General features: G+C 43.8%; 1 protein-coding gene and 1 long non-coding RNA gene across 9 annotated transcripts in view; one reads left to right on the top strand and one right to left on the bottom strand.

Moving 5' to 3' along the window:
* Nucleotides 1-351: 351 nt before the first annotated feature.
* Nucleotides 352-21,476, bottom strand: LOC143443701 (uncharacterized). Of its 2 annotated transcripts, XR_013112887.1 has the most exons (4): nucleotides 21,355-21,476; nucleotides 13,002-13,220; nucleotides 12,752-12,842; nucleotides 352-1,549 (listed from the first exon to the last, which is right to left on the bottom strand). It is a non-coding gene; the product is annotated as an uncharacterized LOC143443701 (long non-coding RNA). The 2 variants fall into 2 exon arrangements; XR_013112886.1 differs by lacking the exon at nucleotides 352-1,549 and having other exon boundaries at nucleotides 8,825-12,842.
* Ralgps2 (Ral GEF with PH domain and SH3 binding motif 2) overlaps nucleotides 20,334-21,513 on the top strand; it is a 131,174-nt gene continuing 129,994 nt past the window's right edge. For 2 of the 7 annotated variants that reach the window (XM_034513681.2, XM_034513679.2), the window contains exon 1: nucleotides 20,820-20,956. The gene's annotated coding sequence lies outside the window, so the exon portion shown is untranslated. The other 5 variants (XM_076941410.1, XM_076941416.1, XM_076941415.1 and 2 more) reach the window with 5 other exon arrangements.

Here is a 21,513-nt window from a genome sequence, read left to right as displayed (position 1 = left end):
CCCCACCCACCCCCCACCCCCGCCTGTGGTTATAAACACGTGCCACAGCACCCAGCTATCTACATGGGTTCTGGCGAATTCAAACTCAACTCAGGTCTTCATGCTTGCACTTTACCAGATGAACCATTGTCCCAGCCCAGCCTTTATTTTAATAAGTGAATTACCTAGTGAATGAAGTGAGGACATGACTGCTCCAAGGTACAGTTGAGGGAAGGTTTTTATTGTAGGTGTGAGGGAAAGTACAGCTAGAGGCATCTGGAAGAGTCTAGAACAGGGAGAGAAAGTAGTAAATGGAACATAGCCAGAAGACTTAACTGAATGGGAGGTGGGGGCAGGCAGAGGTGGCGGCGGGCAGAGGTGGGGGGGGTGTTAGGTGGGGATGAGAGAGGAGAGAAGGGACAAAGGAGAGGAAGACACAAGAGGAAAGAGCCAGAGAGTGCATGGCTGAAAGGGCAAAGTTGTATAAAGATGAGAAGCTGCAAGCCCATGGGCTGGAGAGAGGTTTAGGGTAGAGGGGAGGATGGGGTGGGAAGAGCTGAGAGGAACCAGGAAGGCATCATGGGACTCTGTACCAGGTACTTGAGATACTGAGCAAGTCTAGAGGCCAGCACATGCTTTGGTATGCTAAAAGGCACCACAGTTGGCCATTTGTATCTGATAATCCATCTGTGACAGAGAAAATGAATTGACACCTGACATACTGGTCGGTAATAAACATTCTTCATCACTTTAACTTATGAAAACATTAACTTAAAAAAAAAAAAAAGCTACCCGGCAACAGAAAAATCTCACCTGTGTAATGTCCAGTTAATCTAAACTGCTTGCCCAATTTTGAGTTATCAGAGTCACAACTTGGAGGTATGCTTTCTGCATTAGATGCAACTCTCTGGCTGCCATGACAAGGCCCATGGTTACTTCTGTAAGAATGGGTATCGGTGTGTAGTATGTTCTGAAACCGAGTTCTGTCGGGACACATTGAAGTATCAAGTTTTAGGATCCAGCTACACAATGAAAACTCCCAAGAGACTGGTATTCAAATCGGACGAACAATCTATCTTTTTTTCTCTCCAGTGGGAGGAACCCTGGGTCTACTGTGCAGTCGTGTTCCTCGGTGATGAGGAACCTGCAGGGGAATCTGTTGGATCTAGAAGATACAATGGATGTAGAATGAGAAAAAGGAAGGATACCACACATAGGTAGAGAGAATGGGCAACTCCTATTCCACAAGAGAGAAGCCCAGATCCAAGTGTCTGACATGAGGCATTTGCCCATTCAGTAAACACATGTCAAGCCCATGATCAGATTTACTGAGATGTTTGTTTGTTTATTTGGCTGGTTAGTCAGGTTTGGTTTTATTGAGATAGGGTTTCTCTGTATAAGTCTTGTCTGTCGTAGAACTTGCTCTGTACACTGGCTGTCCTTGAACTCAGAGATCCACCTCCCAAGTGCTGGGATTAAAGGGGTGTGCCATCACCATCTGGCCAGATTTACTGAGGTTTTTAATTCTTAAATTTCATCCACTCGAGGAGGTGCATACCTGTATTTTCAGCTTTTAGGAGGCGGAGACAAGAGGATTGTGAATTAAAAGACAGAGTAAATTACAGAATAAGAACCTGTCTCAAAATTCTAAATGCTGAGAACATAGCTCAAGGTTAGATCACTTGTTTGGCATGTGCAAGGCCATTGGTTTTATCCCATACATCATATACAACAAAAGCTTGTTTTATGGCCCCTTACTAAAGTCCCTTCCACACGGTAATTAGTGGGATCTTGGTAATATGAACACACACTTATGCATATTTTTAAAAACATCTGCATAATTAAGATATTTTTAGTGCAATCTGTTAAGACTCCAGTGCAAATCCCTTTTAGTAGGGTGTGATAGAAGTAGCCTCAGGCATCTGAGGGTCTGGCAAGGGAGGGATTGAGTTCCAGATACAGTCTTCTGGAGTTTCGTAGTCCACAAACACTTCTGTAAATAAGTAAGTCACTGGTAGATGCTCTACATCCTATGGCTTTGGGATGCTTCTTTCACCCACTGAGCAGAAGACCGGCACTGAGACCCAGGGGTTTCAGGCCAGATGCATGTTACAATATAAATCTGTCCTGGCACATTATGAGAATTTTCCCATTGCAATAAGGTTAAACAGCTTTTTATGTGGTCATTGAACATTTGGGGCTTCTTCCTCTTCTTCCTCTTCTTCTCCCCCGAGACAGGGTTTCTCTGTGTAGCCCTGGCTGTCCTGGAACTCACTCTGTAGACCAGGCTGACCTCGAACTCAGAAATCCACCTACCTCTGCCTCCCAAGTGCTGGGACTAAAGGCGTGCACCACCACTGCCCGGTTTGGGGCTTCTTGTGAAAAATGCTCACTCTAATGTAGCTTTGTTTCTATGTTTCTGATTTTCTTTGGAAGAGATAATTTTCAATATTCTGGCTTAAATTATTTGCCAGTTACATTTTACAAATATCTTCTCCAAGTTCGCTGGCCTGTCTTTAATAATCAGTGGCTACACATTAATCTTTTTTTTTTTTTTTTTTTTTTTTTTTTAGTTTGTGGTGAGTTTTTGGTTGGTTGGTTGGTTTGCTGGTTGGTTTTTGTTGTTGCTGCTGCTTTATTTCCCCTGGAAATTTCTGTGTAACCCTGACTGTCCTGGAACTCACTCTGCATACCAGGCTGACCTTGAACTCACAGACATCTGCCTGCCTCCTTCCCAGTGTTTGGAATTAAAGACATGCAGCACCACTGCCTGGCTTAGTTTGTTCTTAAAGATTTGTTCGAGCCAGGCTTGGAGGCCTACACTTATAATCCCTGTACTTAGAAACTGAAGCAAGAGGATTGAAGGTTAGAGCACAGTCTAGGACATACAGTGAGATTCTGTCTCAAGAATAAGAAACAAACAAAAATCCAGTCTTGTTCAGGAGATCCTTCTGTAGGCAGGCTGTTCTTCCTATCCTGCCTGCTGCTCTCTTTACAGTAAACCACATAAACTTGAAATAAAAATAAAACATAAAGGTATTGTGGAAAGGGGAGACGGCAGAAGAGAAGGAAGAGGAAGAGAATGAGAAAGAAAAGGAAGAGGAAGAGAAGGAAAAGGAAGTAGAGGAGGAAGAAGAGGAAAGAACTTTTTCTCTACTTAGAAATTATGAAGGTATTACCATGAGTCATTTTCTAAAAGTTTTATGATTGGGGCAGGGGATAAGGAAGCTAGAAATATAACTCAGTAAAGTGCTTGCCACACAAGCATGAGAACCTAAGTTCAGTCCCCGGCACACAACAGAACACACATGTACACACACACACACACACACACACACACAAACAGGTAAGGCATGCACCTACAATCTCAGTGTTAGAGAAACAGAGACCAGAGGATCTCTGGGATTTGCTGGCCTCAAATCTGTGAGCTTCAGCTTCACTGAGACCTTTTCTCAAATATTTATTGCTTTGACCGTTATAACTATTTGGAGTTGGTTTGAGTATATAGACAGACCTAGCACCATTGCATGTACTTACCACACTGACAGAATCCAATTTTTCATATCTGTGTGGTCTTTTTATGGGCTCTTTATCCTGTTTTATTGGTCAGTTTGTCTATGTTTGAACTAACACCACACTCTTAATCACCCTAGCTTTACAGGAAGTTAGTCTACTTTATAAGGTGACCTGTGCCTATTTTAAAAATAGTTTATTAAATTCCAAAGGGACAGAAATATGCCAAACTTTTGATTGAATTCACACATTGAACCTTTAGAACAGTTTGAATTGAATATGCTATGAGATTTCTGAAACCTACAATGATATGTATCTTTTTATTTAAATGCATCATCTTTGATGACTTCAATAAGCTTAAAGAGCTTTTTATAAATCATGTACTTATTTTGTTACATTTACTTAAATAAAGATTATTTCTAGTGTATATTTTGCTGTCATTTTCTTACTGTTTCCAGCTTGTAGGAATTAGTATAGGTCTTTCTTCAATCCTTCAACCTTATGAAACCTTCTTGTTAACTAGCAACTTCAGCTATAGATTCTCTGCAATATTTATCAGTTTCTTTCCTTCCAGTTTTCATGCCTTTGTCTCTGCCTTACTGCTCTTGGAGGACTAGTTTTTGGAGTTAAACTGAGGTAGAGTTGGGTAACTTGGTAGTGGATCTTAAAGGGAACGTTTTCTATTTTGATACTGAATATATATATATATATATATATATATATATATATGTGTGTGTGTGTGTGTGTGTGTGTGTGTGTGTGTGTGTGTGTATGTATATACATATATATATATATATTTTACAAACACTATGCCAAGGTACAAGAAACCATTCCATTAAAAGACTAAAAATGACAAACACCGGGTAGTGGTGGCACACACCTTTAATCCCAGCACTTGGGAGGCAGAGGCAGGAAGATTTCTGAGTTTGAGGCCAGCCTGGTCTACAGAATGAGTTCTAGGACAGCCAGGGCTACACAGAGAAACCCTGTTGAAAGGGTTAAAATTTTTCAAAAACTCCTAGCAGACTGAACAGAACCAAGAGTGCAGGTCAGTTTGGTCGTGAGCTCTGTGTTTCAGGAACTTGGCTGACCACAAGATAGATGGTTGATTATGAATAGGCTCTTTCTTAGAGAATAGCCTATACAAAATGTTCCCCAGGACTGTTCCTTGGACCCAGTCACAAACTGAATAATGGGCTGGGACTTTCCACAGGTACTCCCCAATAACCCTCCTTTACTCCCCCTGGGTTGTGGTTTTTGACTTTAAATTCTCTCTGTCTCCAAAGCCCTGGGGCCAGACCCCATTGCCCCTGCATGTGCTACAGGTCTTGACCTCAACATGTTGATGGAAATATACCTCTTGCTGTTACATCAAGTTCCATGTCTTGTGAGTTATTGGGTGGCCGTGAATTCCTGAGGCTTGGGTGAGGTCCTCCCCTCATGGGGGCCTTACACTGTCTCAAAAACAACAACAACAACAAAAAGACAAACAGTTTTTCATGATTCAGTGGGGTGGGCTAGAGTTACAGCCTCCACTCTAGCTAGTGCCATTAGCATCAACTGCCATGTGTATAGGAGAGCCCAGGATGGCCTTACTGCAGCAGAAGTGCTTAAATAGGGGGATTCTGTACTCAAAAGCTTAATTCCTTTAGAACCTCCCAGTACTCTCTTGAGAGGACAGTCAAGAGTTGTGTTTGTTTGTTTGTTTGTGAGACAGCTCAAGGGCTTCCAAGCAGATAATGTCACAAGCACCAAAGCCCAGGGTTAGAAATCTGTCCCTGGTATATGTTCTTCTAGCTGGGCTGCCTTCTCTGGCCAGCAGTGGGAGAGAAAGCCTAACCTCGATGAAATGTGAAGTGTCAGGGTGGAGGGAAAACCCCAAGGGGCCCCCTACTCACTCAGAGGACAAGAGGAGGGAGGATGGAGGAAGGATTGTGGGAGGTGATGACCAAGAGGGGGGCAGTCATCGGGATGTAAAGTAAGTAAGTAAAAATAAATAAATAAATAAATAAATAAATAAATAAATAAATAAATGTCACTGCAGCTTCCTTTGCAACCAGGTGGCCGCAACAGGCAAAGCTCACAGTATGGAGGGAGGAACATCGTGAAGCTTGCTAGGAGAAGAAGGGGGATGTGAAGGCCATGTTCCTTCCCTAGCCTAACACGGCCTGCCAAACTTGCTTGGAGTTATGATCCTAAATGAACACTGGATTTCAGCTCAGTATTAGAGGGTCGCCTTGATTATACAAGACTCTGGGTTCAATCCCCAGTAACCACCACTACCACCAAAAACAGAAGAAAAAAAAAGAAAGAAAGAAAGAAAAGAAAAACAAAATAACTCCACAACAACCAGCCATACGCAGTCCAAGTGTCATTTGACAACTTATTATAGCAATTAAGAGGGAGTCTCTGGAGTCAAAGTGTCTGCTTGTCTCCATACCAAAGGCACCCAGCTCTGAGGACATGTGTTCTCTGGTTGCCTTAAGGACCTCAGCATACCACAGACCAGAGCTGATTTATCATTTATCATTTATCATTTATCATCACACTGATGCTATTGGTCTTGCTTGACATTTCAAGATGCCTTTCTAAGAGCAGTATCAACAAATTCTCTCTTTCTTGTTTTTGTTTTTAGTTTTGCTTTGTTTTTCAAGATAGAGTTTCTCTGTATACTCTGTGTAACCCTGGAGCTCACTCTGTAGACCAGGCTGTCTTCCAACTCAGAAATTTTACCTGCCTCTGCCTCCGGAGTCTGGGATTAGAGGTGACCACCACCACACCTGGCTTAACCAAGTCTAACATCTGTATCTGTGCCAAAACTGGGAAGAGGAAGGTAGAATGAAAGAGTTGAGAAAATTAGAAGCTGGGTGTGGTAGTATATGCCTTTAATCCCAGCACTCAGGAAGCAGAGACTGCCAGATCTCTGTGAGGTCTACATAGTGACTGACTTACAGGCCAGCTAGCGAGACAGACAAAACAAAACTGTCCCTATTCCAGCCATGACATCTTCACAGGTTGTGCCTATGGGAAGGAACACAATCTAAAATACCAACGTGGGGTCAGCCCTGCATTTCACCTAACAATGTCTTGTAAACCTCTGAATTTTCCACAATGGCCTGGTGGCTGCCCAACCCCAGATTATCTTCCTGAATCTACCTAAATGGCTTTCCCTTCTCTTTGGTGCTGCCCGAAGTAGAGAGATTCCTTCAGCTTGAGAGGCATTCCATTTTAAAGGTACAGAGCCTCTGGAAAAGTTAGAATGAGACCATAGCATCACTCGCGGACTGCCTCGGATTCACATCCACCTCCATTACTGAGCCCGGTATTAAGACCGGGTGTCTTTCCGCAGATGCTTGCTGGGCTCGTGGCTCATCTCTCACGGGCTTGTGGAGGAGCTAAAGAGTTGAGGGCCCATGTGTAATAAACCCAGGCACCCAGGAAGCTGTTGGCTCTTGCTGGGTTTCACTTTCACAGATAACTTAAACCAGATTTCCTTTCCCCTAATCTGCTAAAGGCAACTCCACTGAGGGCGTGGATGTTTGACAGGAAGACAGCCGAGGGGCGGAGTAGGGCAGGCACCAAGAGTGAGAGAGATGATAGGTGGAGAAGAGGAAGAGGAGGGTGGAGTTTTAAGTACTAAGAAAAGAGAAAGCAAAGGTCTTTGCAGGGTGGAAAAGGTCTGAATGGGTGGGTTCCTATGACTGGAGCCCCTGGGTCCCTCCAGTAAAGGATGTGATAAGATGGGAAAAACAAACAGACAGGAAGTGGAAGAATGCCCAATACACAGCCCACACACCAGCTTTGTCTAGTGTTCACTTGTACCTAGAAAAGGGGGAAGTACTTTCCCCCTCTCTTACTCTTGGACTAATCTTAAATTTAACTGTATTACAAATGAATAAATTGCTGTGGACAAAACTGAGGCCCCAGCCGTCATTTATAACATTGCTTCAGAGGGGAATATTTCCTGAACTCTGAACACCAAGCTTCTGTAGCTTTTTTTTTTTTTTTTTTTTTTTTTTTAACAGAACTTGTGAGCTGGGGCCTCCCTGTTTGCTGAGGAGGGAGCTTGTATCTGGACAGACCAGATAGAGCTGGTGTTTAGCAGATACTGGAGTTGTAGTGTAGACTGTTTGGGCAAATGACACAGATAGAACCTAGATCCCTAGTCCCCAAATCCCTGCATTTCCAGTTGGCAGTTTAACCTTCAGAACTAATGATATTCAATGAAATAAGAACAGTAATGGGGGGAGCCTGCAATTGGTGGTGAATGCCTTTAATTCCAGCACTCCAGACACAGAGGCTGGCGGATCCCTGAGTTCAAGGCCGGCCTGGTTGGTCTAGAGTGAGTTCCAGCAAGGGATACACTGAGGACCCCTGTCTTGACAACAAGCAAACAAACAAACAAAAAAAAAGGGACGTGAATTTAATGTGCCATACAGAACAGAACGTACAGTACTTACAGCACAGTGTGCTCTGAAATGCTATACACATTTAAAGGCAATTGAATCTCGGTTTGTGGACACTACTGCCCAGTTAGAAATTGCTAATTGGCAACTCTCTTGTCTGTCCTCACATGAGCTGTTGTGGGGAAGCAGAGGCTGGGTGACACTTTGCTGTTCTTGGTGGATGAATCCAGTATTAGCTGGGAGGAATGCAAGAGGTGGGGAGAACAGGGAGCCCCTCAAGTCTCCTCCTGACTTCAGAATACAGCATAGTAAGTGCCAATCCCTTGATCTTTTTTCTTTGAGAACTCCCCAGTGACAGGCCTGTTCCTATGATCTAACCTGATTTGTTAGAAGGGACAGTTATAAATGACTCTGCATTAGGAAATGATAGAGAAATAATTTATTCTTGACTTGTAAGAAATATCCAAGATCAATATTGTTATTGGGTTTTTGGTTTTGTTTTTTCTTTCTTGACAGCTGTAGGGGCATCACACAGCAGATTCTCTGGAGATAATGGGGGCTGGCTACAGCCAAAGTATGTGGGTCCACTAGAGGACCACCTTGACTGATACTGTGATGATTTATAATCTGATCAGTTTGAGCAACGGCATATCCATATATGCTAGCAGGCTCAGTGGCAAACCTGCATGAGTACCTCTATGTCATGTACTAACTATATAACTATATGAACTACTACAAGGGGACTTAGAGAGATGGCTCAGCGGTTAAGAGCACTGACTGCTCTTCCAAAGGTTCTGAGTTCAATTCCCAGCAACCACATGGTGGCTCACAACCATCTATAATAGGATCCAGTGCCCTCTTCTGGTGTGTCTGAAGACAGCTACAATGTGCTCATATAAATAAAATAAATCTAAAAAAAAAAAAAAAAAAAAAAAAAGAACCACTAAAAGAATAGTACCAGCTGCTACCAATTGACCACCTACTATGTTCCAGATATCATGGTAGCCACCTTGTTTCCATCTTCTCTCCACACTTTCTGTGTGTTTGTTTTCTGTTTTGGGGATTGAACCTGTGCACGCTGATCAAGCACTGTACCATTAAGCTCTGTTCCCATCCTCACAGCAAAAATTTGATAGAGGTTTTAGTGATTCCTTGTCTTCCTGATGAAGAACTGAAGCTGAGAGGTTTTCAGTGCCTTGCCTTATTCCCATAGCTGATAAGAGGAAGATTCTGGATGACCTTCAGTAAACATGCTGCCGAGGTCCTCGGTGGCCAGAAGCAGCAAGGGGCTCTAGAATGGCGTCCTTAGGTGTCTGTTACAGAGGAGAACTTTGACATGGTTGCGGTATCAGGGGTAACTCAGTGGTAGTGTAATGTTTCTATAAAAATGGAATGCATGGTAGCAGCGAGGCAGCCTATAGGTTCCATTCGAAGCCTCTTAGGCGCCATAATGTGGAGTTCTAAGATGGCAACTCTGGAGCAGAACTGCTTCACATCGAATTCACACGCAGCCACTTCCTAGCAATGCGACCTTGACCTCCTGGCTTATCTATCTGGTACCTACGGTAGAGGACTGCCATGGTGGCTAAATGGTTAGATGTAGCTGATGTGTTTAAGAGGCAGCCAGTACAGCGAGAGAGATGTTCAGAAAAAATGCATATGCAGCGGGCAGTGGTGGCTCACTCCTTTAATCCCAGCACTTGAGAGGCAGAGGCAGGTAGATTTCTGAGTTCGAGGCCAGCCTGGTCTACAGAGTGAGTTCCAGGATAGCCAGGCCTACACAGAGAAACCCTATTTCGAAAAACCAAAAAAAAAAAAAAAAAAAAAAAAAAGTGCATATGCAATTTGATAAAATTGAAGACTTGGGTCCCCACTTTCAAGGAACTTAAAAATCATCTAGAAAGAAACAGAGAGGAAGTATCTGTTTATAACATTACTTCTCAGCCACTTGGTTAAAATAAAGGGTCTTAGAAATGGATACAATATACAATATTAAAACCAGCTCCTTCAGTCAAGATGTAACTACAGTAACCCTTATCCCCTCCCCCCCAATTGGGAAACAATAATCAAGGATACAAAAGAGAAAGGTTTTTGGAGGAAACAATCTATTGGCTATACTTTAAAGAAGCTGTGATTCACCACATAGAGATTTAAATCCAAGGAGTCAGTCCATTAACAGTGTACATTCACACTGCTTTGTTACATAGTCAGTGAAAGCCTCCTCTGTGCAAGGCACTGGGGCTGGGGTCCGAAAGAACTCCAAATTTGAAGACAACCGTATCTCCAAGGAACTTAGCCTCTGTTATATGAAAATACATAATTGGGTATGGTAGTACATGCATATAATCCCAGCATTCTGAATCATAATCATGGAGAACAGGAGGCCAGCCTGGACTGTATGAGACCCCATCTTAAAAACAACAACAACAAAAAACAGACTAACCAACGAAATATCTCCCGATTCTCCTCTTCCACCTCTACCCTTTCTGATAGATCCACTCAGAAAATAAATTCTCTATCAAGAGATTGACATTTTCCACTCTAAGAATATTTCAGTGTATGACCAGTTTGTGTCCAGACTGTTCTTATAAACCCCATCCCTTTGTATTTTTCTCTTATGACACTTTTTTTCATTTTAAAAAAGATGTCTTACATGCTACAGTTTCCATGCTCCCAGCTCATTTTATACCAGCTACAATTTTTGTTTCTTCCTGATGACATTCAGGGAAACACTGAGTTTCTTACTGATGTATCTGCAATCTTACTGTAGGAAGAATTATGTCAAAAAGCTTTCTGCAGAAAACAAATACTGTCCTAGTGACTGATTTTTTTTCTTTTCCTAGTAGGCAGAGCCCAGTGGCAGAACACTTGCCTAGAATGCACAAGACTCCGTGTTCAATTCCCAGTAACTCAAGCAAAATAATTATTTCTCTTCCTGAGATTCCATCTTCATCCGTTTTCTCTATTTCTTGCCCTAGATCTTAATTATTATTATTTTTAGATGGGAGACTTTTGTTTGCTGATTATACATTTTGTATGGTTAGTTGAATCGGATTCACATCTTACTTAAAACCTTCATAGCTAAGCATCCATGGGGCTGTCCCTAGGGGGCTTATGAAACCTAAGAAAAGCATACTGCTGACCCTGCCTAATGGAAACAAAGAACTTGCCATCAAACTGAAATAAAGACCAAAGGAAAAGAAGTCAGAACGAGCTTGTATAAGAAGGAGGGGATGCAGTTTTGTCCTCCCTGAAAGGGAATAGATGCTGAAAGATGGGTTTTCTGACACCTTTGCATGGCCAGTCTCCCTGAGACACTGAGGAAATGTGGCAGGAAATTCTGCAATGTGAATTTGGAACCTACTTAGGGTTTATCCTATGCACGGCTCTGGGAAGGATGAAGAGTGCTGAGGAAATGCAGCCCGAGTAAGTGCAGTTAGATCTGCTTGCTAAGCAACTCGGCCCATTCCCATCTCCAAGTCTAACTTGGGTGTGGGCATCATATTGATAACCAAGAGTTGATGGTGCAAAGGACTGAACATCTGAAAGGCAGTGTCCCCAGCTGAATGTGGGGCAAGGCAAATGCAGCCCAGTCCACACAGTTACCACAGTTAAGGCAGCAATGTGGAATCAAAAGGAATAAAATGGAGACATGGTCAGTCCAGGTTAGTACTATCAGGTTAGTGCCCAACATCTAAATTAACTTTAGCGGTTCAAGGACATGCTCAAAAATTGGCATAATGGCATACAACAAGTAACAGTACCCGATGTTCTAGAATGCTGCTAAAAGTTAATAGTTAATATTGCTTCTGTGATATTAAGTAATCAGAATAAAGGATATGGAGAATGGGGGAATATTATCTTAATTTTAACATCAGGGAAGCTGGCTGTGCAAAGAAGGTTGTTTACTGTGGTTTACTAGGGGAACGATGACTAACTCCGAGGTCACCATGTTTCCACCATAATATTATTTTTACTGGGATAAACAATGGGATTATTAATAAATAAAAGATCAGTTCTTAGGAGGCTCAGAAACAGTGTGTACATCATAGTTGGCATACTAGCTAGGGAATGGTTTAAAGGAATAGAAAACGAGTCACACCAGCTTAAGGTACAGGCATGGGGACAGGATCAAGGAATAAAGACAAAGCAGGCCGGTGGGCCCAGGAACTGCCCCTCACACAGCCACTGTCCCTTTTCTCCCTTGTATTCACCACTGGAGATGGGCTTCCTTCCTCTGCTAATTTATCTCATGTCTCCCATATATTGAGAGGTTTGGCTCCCAGCATTAGTAGCCTGTTTCTTGTGATTGGGTTCCACATTCCTAGAGAAAGTAGAAAGTGGAGGGTATGGCCTGGGGCATCTCCACTGGGAGCAGGGGAGGGGTGTTCACTGGGTCACAGGAACTTGGAGCCATCATTATAGCCAAGACAATAGTAGTGGCTGAAGTAGGATTATGAGGGTCTGTTCTCGGTCTGTGGATGTAGATTTGTGAGGCCCTGGGCTCTGTCCTCAGCATTGGAAAACACACACACACCAAAGATATAAAAAACTGAAAAAGAGGACGGTGTATCTTCATAGATGCCAAATTCAGCCACTCATGTTTGTGCATGTCTTTACTCCCAGCACTTAGGAGGCAGAGGCAGGTATATGTCTGTCTGAGGTCAGCCTGCTTTTTGTAGTAAGACCCCATCTGCCAAATCCAGGAAGAAAAGACTTATGCGTGTAAAAATTCATCAAGAGCAGAGTGCTTGGCCAATGAATGCTCATGCCCTGCTTACCACCAGCAAGCTGCAGGTGAGCTGGTGTTCTGGGTTTGGCTTCTCTTGTTCTCCCTGGTTCACAGAACTCACCTCCAGCCAGAGGTAACCTTTCAGGTCAGGACGCAGTTGCTCTGAATAGGTAGCACTTATCCAACATGGAAGAACCCTGCGGAAGTACCTACTGTAAAAGAGCACAGTTTTGAAGTTGAGAATCCATAGATGTAAGATTTATATGAAACACAAGCTGATGTGCAGGCTGCTTATTGATCACTTCTGAATGAATTTTTATAAGGAAAGCAGCACATGTAGCAAACCAGCCACACAATTTACACAGCCCCACCTGAAAACGTTTTCCAGGCCAGGTTTTCAGTGGGCATGAAAGCGAATGGGCGCAGGACAGGCTGGGAAGATGGCTCAGCTTTTAAGAGTGCTTAAGAGTGCTTAAATCTTCTTGCAGATGACCAGGGCTCGGTTCCCAGAATTCATCTCATCTCAGGCATCTCACAGCTGCCTAGTAATTCTGTTTTTAAGATCCAATGTCCTCTGACCTCCAAGACAGCTGCAGGTGGTACACATAAAATCACACAGGCACATAAACATAAAACAAAACAAAACAAAAACATCTTTTTAAAAAAAAAAAAAAAAAAAGGAAAGGAGAATGTATATGAGCACTGTTCATCCCTAAGATTCAACCAAAAACTGACTACAACATCAAATGGCCTCTGCTTACAATGGCTGTGATCTTCCCTTCCCTTCCCTTCCCTTCCCTTCCCTTCCCTTCCCTTCCCTTCCCTTCCCTTTCTCTTCCCTTCTTCCCTTCCCTTCTTCCCTTCTTCCCTTCTTCCCTTCTTCCCTTCTCGTCCCTTCCCCTCCCTCCCCTTCCCTCTGTTCCCTTGTCTCACAACTTTGTTTTGTTTTGGTTCTCCATGATGTTCCATTACACATGGCAAGCATTTGATGAAGCATTTTGCAATGCTCTAAAGCCATGGTGGGAACGTAGGTTGGCTTTGCCTGTTTCAAGCTGTTGGCTATTAGATTCTTCCAAGGTCCTCGACCTTCCTAATCCTGCCACCCGTTAATATGCTCTTGGGATCTGTGTGTCTCTGTTCCCCAGTGTTGGGGTTACAGGAGTTCAGTCATGTGGGTGCGGGAGAGTCAAAGTCACGGCTTTGTGCTTATAGGAAAGGGGGTTCTTATCCACTTAGCCATACTCCCAGTCCTCCATTTTAATATTTCTTTCATTTGAGAGGATTTTGAAAGCAGTTCAATTCATTGGAATTCTTTTTAAACTAAACATGTGTTGTGTATCTCTCATACATTGGATGGTTCATTGTTGGCATCCAGTATTTTCTAAGCCTCATCAACATATGTGACATTGCGCTATGATTGACAAGGACACATGTGAAGCAGTTTTACTGGAAACAATATACCATGGGGACATGAGTCAGAATGCCTCGATGCCAACTTTGCCACTTCCCAGTGGCATGTCTCTGGGTAAGTCATTCAACACTTTTGAGTTGTATTATAAAAATGCATTTTTAAAAGATGGACTTTTCAGGGTTATCATGAGACCTAAGGTGACATTACATAAGGCATTGGCTGTCATGCTTGTCTATTGTTAAGTGCTCAGTAAAAAAGTGAATCTAAAGAAAGTCATAGATTGTCCTGGCCAAGGACTTATAGTCTACTGGGGGACTTAGGAAATGTATGTCTTTGGCCAGGCATGGTGCCAAATACCTATAATCCTACCAGAGAGACAGAAAAGCAGGAAGATTCTTGCAAGTTCCAAGCTAGCCATAGCTTTTTGATACTGAGGATCCTGTGTGAGGGAGACTTTACAAAACAGGAAAGAAATGCACACATTGATAACACAGTAAACCATTATCTAACAGACTGCCAAATTAGAGGACTCTAACGTGTGACCTTCACACCTGCGTGGAGAAGCGAGAGACCATGGAAGATGCAGAAGGCGGGTCTTTAATTGGATCCTACGAGTCAGAGAGAGCAGAGGGGGAGAAGTGTGGTAATGGAAGGAATCAGAGTGTTATTTTGTAAGGAGAAACTAATTTGCATATTTAAATCAGCCAAAGAGTCCAGACTACTGAGTAAAAAGGCAAGGAGGTGAACTGGCAGGGCAGGCTGAGGCTATAGCAGTTCCGAGTTGCTACTTTAGTGAAGTACATGGGGTGTGGGGCGTTGAATTGGGTGGTTTAGTGCTCAATCTTCATGATACAGGGAAATGGTACAGGAGAACCAGATCATTGTTTAAGCTGAGAGATGGCTCACTGTTTAAAAGGGATGGCAGCAAATCTGATGATCCCCACAGAGAAGGAACACAACTCTGCCTTCACACAAGTGCCAGGACACATGTATGCACATACAGACACACATACACAATAAATATAGTTAAATTTTTTTTTTTAAAGAAAATGATGAAGGAAAAAATGTGTGCCTGGTGTCTAAAGCAAGGAGATCATGAGGAATACTACCTTCCCCCAGGAGCTGGGATTACACCTCGATCAAATGAGAACTTTCCTGTTGTTTAAAAGAAAAACCTGGGCTGAAAAGGTGGCTCGGTGATCAAGAGCACTGGTTGCTCTTCCAGAGGTCCTGAGTTCAATTCCCAGCAACCACATGGTGGCTTACAACCACCTGCAATGGGATCTGATGCCCTCTTCTGGTGTGTCTAAAGGCAGCGACAGTGTACTCATATACATAAATTTTTTAAAAACCCAAAACAAACAAGCAAAAAAACCTTTGAGCAGGGTGTGGTAGCACAGGCCTGTAATCCCAGAATTTGGGAAGTGGAAGCAGAACAGTCAGGAATTTAAGGTCACTCTCTGAAGTACAGTGAGTTTGAAGTCAGTCTCTATGACATGAAACTCTTGTCTCCAAAACCAAAACAATAAAAGATCATTTATTAGACATATTTCTGAACTTACAGAAAGATTGTAAATGCCCACTCTTTACCCAGTCACCTGCTGTTAAAATTTTATCATTACATATATATTTGCATAAATAATAAATGTAGACACTGTATTTTTAAAAATCCTATATACACCTTGGCCCTTAACTTTTGAATACTTCAGTGTACATTTCTAAGAATGTAACTAGTCATTACTAATGGGACTTTAACGTTAGTGAAAGACTGTAATTGATTTACCATGTTTCCCTGTTGACCCAGCAACACCCTTCATTTTTTCCTTCCTATGGAAGCCCCAGCCCAGTAGCTCACCTATAGCTTGGTGTCACAGCTATATATGTCCACTCTTGTATTTTCACAGCGTTTGTCTTTCATGACATTAGCATATGCCTCAAAGACTGTTCACTTTACAAAAACAAACCAAATGTTGCTCACTGGGGACTGAGTATCATTGCCCCGTTTGGGCGCCATCTCCAGAGAATCAGATCTGAAGGCAAATGATGTCTGTTTGTCCTTCATCTGTGATCCAACTGTGATCAAAGCATTTTTGCCCTTGTAGCTAATAAAGGAGATAAACTCACTAAGACCATGCATGCATCTGGCTCCTCAGGCATACTCCCTCCTAAAGATTCACGGAAAGTTCTCCCTAATCTTTGCCACTTACTGCATAATGGTCTTTTTTTTTTTGTTTGTTTTCACTCTACATTCTACCATAAGAATATTTCTTTTTATTCTTATTTATTAGTAGGGTTTTTTAAATTAGTGTGTGTGTGGGGTGACAAACTCAGGGTCTCAAGCATGTTGTCAGTACTACTGACCTATATCCCTAGCCAGGCTGTTTATTATTGGTATGGATTTATGATTCCTTTAACAATTTGATATTTAAAAAGGAAATGGTTATGATATTGGACAATGAACTTTTCTTTCCACCACATCTGAAAAGTTATGCTTAAGTTTCTCATAAGGAAACCTGAACAGAATTCACTTACTTGGAAAAAAAGCTACCAGATAAATGCAATTATCCAAACTTAGAGAAAGATATGACAAAAGGACTTTCTGCTAAATAAATGGCCCCCAAGTCAGAGCTGTTTTAGCATTTTTGTTTTGTTTAAAAAACTGTTTCCCCAGAGTACCCCACATACTATAAGGCACTTCAGAGGAAGGTGTGTGTGTGTGTGTGTGTGTGTGTGTGTGTGTGTGTGTACACAGGACTACAGCAAGGCAGTTCTATAGTAGTAGGGACAGTACCAGCACAGCAAAAACCTCAGGTCTCAGTGCCAGATCCGTGATGCTGCAGGAACAGAGTACCCGAGACTGTCTGTTGAATGGTTATGAGAATAAACAGCCTAGGTTCCGGAGGACGTCCTATATCACAGCAGACACAGTGCGGAAAGGTTCAGATGCACTGTGCTCTGTTTTCTTGTGATACTGCAGACCAAACCCAGGGCCTTGAACATGCCAGATAAGCACTGTACTGCTGAGTTATAAGCTGGATGCTATTAGTTTAAAGCAAAAAGGTAGTGAGAGTTCAAAGAAAAAACAATGAAAAGGATTTAAACCATTTCTAGTACTTCAAGATGAAAACCCAGTTAATATAGAATAATAACCAACCCTCAAAAACTTCTTTAATAACCATGTCAGATAAATAATTGCTGAAATTGTCTTTTTTTTTTTAAAGATTTATTTTATGTATATGAGTACACTTTTGCTGTCTTCAGACACACCAGAAGAGGGCATCAGATCCCATTACAGATGGTTGTGAGCCACCATGTGGTTGCTGGGAATTGAACTCAGGACCTCTGGAAGAGCAGCCAGCGCTCTTAACCCCCAAGGCATCTCTCCAGCCCCTGAAACTCTAATATTGAAAAACATTTAAAAATTCTTTTTTTTTTTTTTTTGTTTTTTTGTTTTTTCGAGACAGGGTTTCTCTGTATAGCCTTGGCTGTCCTGGAACTCACTCGGTAGACCAGGCTGGCCTCGAACTCAGAAATCCGCCTGCCTCTGCCTCCCAAGTGCTGGGATTAAAGGCGTGCGCCACCACCTTCTGGCTACATTTAAAAATTCAAACACTTATTTATACACAAACTTGCTCCCAAAGAGAATTCCGGGGAAAATACTAATCATCTTTAAGTAAATAAATCTCTGTTAATTCATGCCTGACACAAAACTCTTCCTGTAAGGAATAGCTTAATTGTATGTAAATTACTTAATATGCCACTCATATTTGAATACCTTGTTGATCAACTTCGCTTGGAAACTATAGCATGTCTTTCTCCACTGAGAGTCTAGCAGACTGTCCTCAAAAGCAATGAAGTTTTCACTCCAACTTTGAAGAGAAAATGCCCAAGAGTTCATGGACAGTTGTTCTACTGTCTTCTGTAGAACCCCTTGAGGTCCTTTCTTACATCTGTCCCCTCCCAGAGAGTTTTGAATATTCTGTTTTGCTTATATTTTAGATTAGAGCATTGGAACCGTAACTGACAGGTTTCTTCCAGACGTCCATCTGATTGGTTTTGACAATGAGATGCACCGTTTGTTGATCTGCTTTTTGCTGTCGTGTTGTCTTGCCTTTGAAGTGCTAATTCTCTATCTAAATGGGTCCCTTGGCTTACCCTTTGGAAGTAATGCATAGTAATAAAACTGTTACACAATGGTGACTCCCCCGAAATGACTTTTAAAGCATACTCAATTGTTATCGATTTCTGTTTTATATAATAGCATTTCTGTTATCTCCATTAGCATTTTTTGTTCTAAGACTCTGCATATTTCCTCTCTTTTGGCAAAAGCAAATGGATCTCATAGAGCAACTTACAGAACTACAAAAAAATGCTCTGGTAAAGAAAATTTGTTGCAAATAGTCATTGCTTCATTTACATATAAATGGATGGGGAAAAGATTTTGAGAAATAACTCATTATAAACAACAAAACCACAAAAGGATAGCTGTTTGTATCCTTTTGGTTTTTGGATCTAGGGTCTTACACTGTAGCCCAGGCTGGCCTGGAATAGAAGACAGTCCTCCCACCTCAGCCCAGGGATTACAAATCGAGTACCACACCCAGCTTCTCTTTTTGTGTGTGTACATGTGGGCACTCAGGCCATAGCTTGTGGAGAGAGGGCAGCTCTCACTTTCCACTTGATTGAGGCAGGGTCTCTTTCATTTCTGCTGATGAGGTGCACAATTATATTCCAGGCTAACTGGCCCAAGAGCTTCCAGCCAAAAGTCTGCTGTTTCTACCTCCCATTTCCCTGCAGGATTTCAGGGATCACACATACTTGCCACATCTAGCCTTTTACTCACCATGCAGGGATTGAACTCTGATCCCCAGGCCTGCCAGGTTATGGCCTTTGCCTCTTGAGTCATCTCCGAGGGATTTTTTTTGTTTTGTTTTTTTTGGGTTTTTTTTTTTTTTTTAAATATATTTCCATACAGAAATTCTCAACCTTATCAAGTTCAAAAAACACTGAGCTCTTAAGGTTAATAAAAGCGTGGTTTTGCAGGCTGTCAACATGAGCAACCCATTTTGAGTGACTTATTCCAAATTCAGACATTCTGTAGGCATAGGAATCTACTAAATAAATCCATGAACTCTTGGGCTTTTTCTCTTCAAAGTTGGAGTGAAAACTTCATTGCTTTTACAGTAAACTGTGACAATTATTGGCAGATGTGGGGACATGGGATCTTTGTTTTTATGAAGCCTCAATTCAAATTTAAAGTAGCTGCAAAACATTTATACCAAATGAAATTCCCCGCGGTTCCTTATTTTTTCCTACTTTAAAAGCAGTTAATAACTTGGGATAATGATATATATATATATATATATATATATATATATATTTGAATGTATTATTGTTGGCACATAGCCATCCCACCTTTCCCTTAATCTCTTACTAACTTGGGGAAAGAAATATCAATCATTTACTCAGTAATCCAAAGTTTTTTTTTCCTCCTCCCAACTGTTACTTCAATTTGTCTGTTGTTTCTTTGGGACTAGAAGCAAATAGCATCTAAGTGAAAACTCAAAATTCTCGTGAAGCCTTTTTGTCAATAGTGTTTCTTAGCCCCGCCCCTTTTCCTTAGTCTATGCTCCGTTGAAATTTTCTGAGTTTTTTCTTCTTTTTGGTTTTTGTGCATCTACCAATGATTCCAACGTAAAATGGAATAAAAACCAGCATTGGCCTTTACTGCTTCTCCTTGCTTCGTTTCTATCTTACACCTACTTTTGCACAGGGGTGATTTAAACCAAGGGGATGAAGTGGCATTCTACCTTCTCCACAGAAGGCAGTCAAAGGGGGCAGTGGTTAACTTTCTTCTGCATAAAAGAATAATCCGTAGTTTTTATTAGCTATTATAGGGAGGAAGGAAATCAAACGAACACTTTTGGTCCCTTCACAATCTACATTCGTGCTGCTGTTGAAATGTCTCTCCACCCTCCACTGCATATTACCTAGAAAAGGACCGCATCTATTCCCGAATGACCTAATGAAACACTAAGGTGGCTCACTGAAAACCTCCCACTAAGTCACACTGCATCAAATGGTGCTAAGTTTAAGTAGGCCACCTAGGTGCACCCCGTGAAACAACACCCTTCCATTCGCAGGAAAAATTTCACCTTTTAGAATCACGTTCCCGCGAGGACGTGAAAATACTGTTCACCTGGAACTCATCAATCTAGGACGGGGGGGATGCCAAATATTCTGTTATTTGCTCATTAAACCAGGGGCAGCCACCCCGCTTAACACCTAAAGAGGCCGACCCAACACTTCCGGCATGATACTGTACTGACTCCATCATTTAGGATCCCACGGCTGTGGGGTGACTCTTCACATTTGCAGCCCCTCCACTTGTCCGCCACGACTCCTAAGGACGCCGCCCGCATGGACTGGGTATGTGATCTGGAGGCCAAGCGTTTCCAGATTTTTGTCCTCTGGCCTGAGCGGTGAGCGGCGCCCGCGTCGCAGGCGCCAACGAGACACCGTGCGGGAGCAGCCGCGGGGCCCCACCTGTCCGTCCTGAGCCCTGCGGCCCGCGCTGCGGCAGCGGCAGCGGCTGCGGCTGGGGCTGGGGCACGCGCCGCGGACACCGGTACGGGCGGCAGTTGGCCTCGGCGAGCACAGCCCGGCGTCCGCAGCGTGCGCCGAGACCCCGGCGACCCAGTGTTCCCGGCCGCGCGAGCGCGCTCGGTTGGTGCGCGCGCCGCTCCGCCCCGCCCGCCCGGCGCGCGCCCCCTGCGCGGCCGGGGTGGATCCGGCGCACTCCCCTCCCCCGAGCGCCGGCGGCGGGCGCTGAATGAGAGACGCCGACTGCTTGGCTGGGCTAGCGCTGCCTCCGGAGCTGCGGGCGAAGCGGAGGCGACGGCCGCGGCTGCACAGGTCGGCGTGGCGGGCGGCCGTGCGGGGAGGCGCGGGCAATGGCGGCGGCCGCGGTGCGCGGCGCGGGAGGGCGGGCTGCGGGTCGCTCGCGGTCCCGCGGTGGCGGAGGCCCCGGCGTCGCCTCAGCCTCTCAGGTGAGCCGGGGCCGGGCCCCGCCGCGCCAGCCACACCCCCTCTCGGGCAGGGCGCCTGCACCCCTCACCGAGCCGAGGCGGGTGACCTGTTGCGGGGCCGAACCGCCCGCGGAGCGCGGGGTGAGCGGCGCCGAGGCCGCGCGCGGACACGGAGAGGGGCTCCCGCACCGCCGCGCTATCTGCCCGCAGCGCCCGGAATTCCTTTGCTGTGTGGGCTTAGGCGGGCTCGTAAACACCGGGCTCGGGAGGCGATGGGGAGCTGACCTGGAAGGGAGCCCGGACCTGTGCGCTGCCGCGGCTGGCTCCCCGCCCCCCTCGAAGCGCTTTTCCTGCCGCCGTGTGCGGTGTAGACGCAGGCCGGTTTCAGGGTGCGTGGGCGTGTTTGGGAAGAAGCTGCGAGCTGATAGGAGGTACCTTAGTACG

The sequence above is a fragment of the Arvicanthis niloticus genome, chromosome 10 (genome assembly GCF_011762505.2).
Source record: "Arvicanthis niloticus isolate mArvNil1 chromosome 10, mArvNil1.pat.X, whole genome shotgun sequence".
NCBI classification, from domain to species: domain Eukaryota; kingdom Metazoa; phylum Chordata; class Mammalia; order Rodentia; family Muridae; genus Arvicanthis; species Arvicanthis niloticus.
Note: the sequence above shows the minus strand (reverse complement) of the source record. Positions and strands in the feature narration are given on the sequence as shown.